The sequence below is a fragment of the Otolemur garnettii genome, unplaced genomic scaffold, assembly GCF_000181295.1.
Source record: "Otolemur garnettii isolate 467f Iridium unplaced genomic scaffold, OtoGar3 scaffold00003, whole genome shotgun sequence".
Taxonomy (NCBI): domain Eukaryota; kingdom Metazoa; phylum Chordata; class Mammalia; order Primates; family Galagidae; genus Otolemur; species Otolemur garnettii.
Genome location: NW_003852398.1, coordinates 26,905,157 through 26,909,668, shown reverse-complemented (window position 1 = coordinate 26,909,668; position 4,512 = coordinate 26,905,157). Strand labels below are relative to the sequence as shown.

The following is a 4,512-nucleotide window of genomic DNA, read 5'->3' as shown; positions in this document are numbered from 1 at the left end:
AAATCTTTTTTGGTAATAATAATACTCTCAAATTGATTATGGGGATGAATCCACAACTCTGTGAATATACTAAAATTCCTTAAATGATACACTTTAAAATGGTGAATTATATGGCATAAAATTATAACACAATAAAGCTGCTTTTACAAATTGGCCTTCTAAAGTTAAAAAAAGTAGCTTAAAAAATAGAAGAGTTAAATGATTAACATTTAACAGCGGAACATAAATAAAACAATAAGTAATAGAACTGAAGGAACCAGGAAAAATCCACTAGTTTAGTTGGATATTTTAATAGTACTTCTCAGTAATTAACAGAACATGTAAACAAAAAAAATAAAATTGACCTAATTGGCATCTACACAATACTTCACTAAAAAACAGAAGAACAGACCTTCCTTTCAAGTGTATATGGAACATTCACCAAGATAGAACTTATTCTGGAACAAAAAGTAAATGTTAAGAAATTTAAAAGGGGCTCAGGCGGGGCGAGGGCACCTGGGGGCCCACTTCCTCCTCAGAGCCAAATGGGAAAGAGATAAAGCAGTGGCCTTCGTCCTAAAGGACTCCTGCACTAATCCCACGCACCACAGAAACATAAACTTCACATGGAACCCCAAAAGTCTAGAGATCAGGACTCTGCCAGTTGAAAGACTGCTGGAGTCTCTTATTACACAGGTTACCAATAGTAAGGGGCCTTCTAATAAGAAGAGAGATTGTTCTAAGAAGACCCATGTTTTGGCTGCATCTGTTGAACAAACAACTGAAAATTTTTTTAAGGGGCATAAAATTGCAAAGGAGAGTCAATTTCTGAACGAGGAGCTTGTAGCTGCCAAAGAAGACGTTCCCAAACAAGGTGATCTGATGAAGACTGTTGACGGAGAGTTCACAGATGATCCCTGCTCTTCTGTGAACGAGGCAACAAGGTTCAGGCAGCTGGAGCTTTACTCTCTGCTATTACTCGACTGCTGATTTGGGCTGACAGGGCAGATGTCTACAAATTACTTATTCAGCTGAAAGTTGTGGAAGATGGGATCTTGAAACTGAGGAATGCTGGCAATGAACAAGATTTAGGAATACAGAATAAAGCCCTGAAACCTGAAGTGAATAAACTGAACATTATGGCAGCCAAAAGACAACAGGAACTGAAAGATGTTGGCCATCGTGATCAGATGGCTGCAGCTAGAGGAATCCTGTAGAAAATGTTCCGATCCTCTATACTGCATCCCAGGCATGCCTACAGCACCATGATGTTGCAGCCTATAAGGCTAACAGAGACCTGATATATAAGCAGCTGCAGCAGGCAGTCACAGGCATTTCCAACGCAGCCCAGCCACTGCCTCCGGCAATGCCTCCCAACACCAGGGAGGAGGTGGAGGAAAACTGGCGTATGTGCTCAATAACTTTGATAAACAAATCATACGGAGCTTCAGTGAGAAGCACTTTAGGTCTTCCCTGGAGGCATGCCTGGAAAGCATCATTAGTGGGGCTGCCCTAATGGTGGAATCATCCTGTACACGTGATGACCAGAGTGGGCCAATGGTGGCAGAGTGCAATGCTATCCGCCAGGCCCTGCAGGACCTGCTTTCAGAGTACACGGGCAATGCCGGACCAAAAGAAATAAGTGATGAGCTCAATTCTGCTATAGATAAATGACCAAGAAGACCAGGGACTTGCGTAGGCTGCTCCACAAAGCTGTCACTGACCACATTTCAGATTCTTCCCTGGAAACCAATGTTCCCCTTTTAGTATTAACTGGAGCTGCAAAGAATGGAAATGAGAAAGAAGTTAAGGAATATGCCCAAGTTTTCCATGAACAGGCCAACAAATTGATTGAGGTGCCAACTTGGCCCGTTCCATCTCAAATAATGAAGAAGGCATCAAACTTGTTCATATGTCTGCAAGCCAGTCAGAAGCCGTCTGTCCTCAGGTTATCAATGCTGCATTGGCTTTAGCAGCAAAACCAGAGTAAACTGGCCCAAGGAGAATATGGATCTTTTAAAAGAACAGTGGGAAAAATAAGTCCATGTTCTCACAGATGCCATTGATGACATTACTTCCATTAATGACTTCTAGTTGTCTCAGAGAATCATGGCTTGGAAGATGTGAACAAATGTGCATTTGCTCTCTAAGAGAAAGATGTGGATGGCCGGACCACACAGCTGGTGCAATTTGAGGCTGGGCAGCCCGGGTCATTCACGTAGTCACCTCAGAGATAGACAACTATGAATGAGCCAGGAGTCTATACAAATAAGGTTCTGGAAGCCACAAAGCTGTTCCCCAACACAGTCATGGCATGTTTTACAGAGCAAGTAGAGGCATCTGTGGAAGCCCTCAGCTCAGACCCAGCCCAGCCCATGGATGAGAATGAATTTATTGGTGCCTCCCACCTGGTATACGATGATATCTGGGACATCAGGAAAGCTGTGTTGATGATAAGGACCCCTGAGGAGCTGGATGACTCTGAGTTTGAGATGGAAGATTTCAAAGTCAGAAGTAGGACAAGTATCCAGACAGAAGATGATAGGCTGATAGCTGGCCAAAGTGCCCAGGCACTCATGGCTCAGCTTCCCCAGGAGCAAAAAGCAAAGATTACGGAACAAGTGGCCAGCTTCCAGGAAGAAAAGAGCAAGCTGGATGCTGACGTGTCCAAATGGGATGACAGTGGCAACAACATCATCATGCTGGCCAGGCAGATGGGCATGACTTCACCACGGTATAGGACTACTCAAAAATACACCAGATTTGATCAGTGCTGCCAAGAACATTGCTGAGGCAGGATCCAGGACGGATAAGATTGGGCACTCCATTGCAGACTGTTGCCCAGACTCGGCCTGCAAGCAGGATCTGCTGGCCTACCTGCAGCACATTGTCCTCTTACTGCCACCAGCTCAATATCTGCAGCAAAGTCAAGGCCTAAGTGCAGAATCTCGGTGGAGAACTCGTTGTCTGGGGTGGACAGTGCCATGTCCCTGATCCAGCCAGCCAAGAATTTAATGAATACTGTGGTCCAGACAGTAAAGGCGTCCTACATAGCCTCCACAAAATACCAAAAGTCTCAGGGTATGACTTTCCTCAACCTTCCTGCAGAGTCATAGAAGATGAAGGTGCCTAAAAAAAAAGCACTTGGTGAAGAGAGAGAGAGAAACAGGATGAGACACAGACCCAGATTAAATGGGCATCTCAGAAGAAGCATGTGAACCCTGTGTAGGCCCTGAGAGAGTTCAAAGCCATGGACAGCATCTAAGTCTGCCCAAGCCAGCTGCCTCCACCCACCTTTTGGAGCTCTTGAAGATCAGTCACTGTTCTTCACTGAAATGAATTTTCTTAATCAGTGCTTCTCAACTTAATGCCATGGCCCTTTAATACAGTTCCTCTGGGTCGCAACCCACAGGTTAAGAACCGCTGTCCTAAATAGAACACTGATGTTAGATTCCACAGAGATACAGGCAGATTTTGAGCTTGTCCAAGTGGTGAATTTTACAAGGACATATTTAAGTTGGTCAAAAATGCTTTCAGAATTCAGAAGCATATTTCTGGCTATATTTTTTATATGCACAAGTAAAAATTCCATAACCAAAGAGAAGCCCACGTTAACTAATTAGTAACACTCTGGCCAATCTGGGATGCCTGTTATTTTAGTGGGGGTGTTTCAGTTTGAGAGAAGAGATTTTGACTCAACCTCAGTTCAGAAGAAGGTGGCAGGCATGGGAAGCTTGACTGCTTTTAAATAAGCAAAGATGACCCATGGTAAGCAACCTGCATCTAAGGAAGCAGTCTTTGGAAAATGAATTTCCCCAGAAAGGTTTTCAGAGGGACAAACCACATGAAACTCCGCAAAAAATGTATCACAAAGAAAACTGATTACCCACTTTATAAAATGAAATGAGAATTTTAATGCATGGTTCCAATTACTAACAGATTCTGCTGTAAGACATTAATAAAGTTGCTTTTTGCAGGTTAAAAAAAAAGAAAAGAAATTTAAAAGGATCTCAACCATGCCAAGTATGTTCTCTAATCACAAAGGAATTACCCTAGAAATCAATAAAAGAGATATATCTGGAAAATCCCCAAATATGTTCAAATTAAACAAAACACTCCTAAATAACTCAGAAGACAAAGGGGAAATCAAAAGGGAAATTAGAAAATAGTTTTCAATGAAATCAAAATACAAAATATCAAAATTGGGGGGATGTAGCAAAAGCAGTGTTTAAAGGGAAACTTCTTGCATTAAATGCTTATGTTAGAAATGGAGAAACTCTCAAATTAATGATCTAAGCAAAGCAAAGTAAACCTAAAGTAAGTAGAAGAGAGAAAAGAAAAAAATAAAGATATGTCAAAAAAAAAAAAAACTGAACAAAAAAATAGAGAATATCAATGAAACCAGAGAGCTGCTTCTTTGAAAGGATCACTAAAACTTATTCAGATCCCGGGACAGACTTTGCTCCCTAAGATGCAGAAACACCTATGGTGCAAACGCCTACATTAGCACCATCCTTCCAGGGCTGAGAGACC

The 4,512-nt window shown here is 42.1% G+C and overlaps 1 pseudogene; it reads left to right on the top strand.

Moving 5' to 3' along the window:
* Positions 1–846: 846 nt before the first annotated feature.
* LOC100943599 lies at positions 847–3,244 on the top strand (annotated as a pseudogene).
* The last annotated feature ends 1,268 nt before the right edge of the window (positions 3,245–4,512 follow it).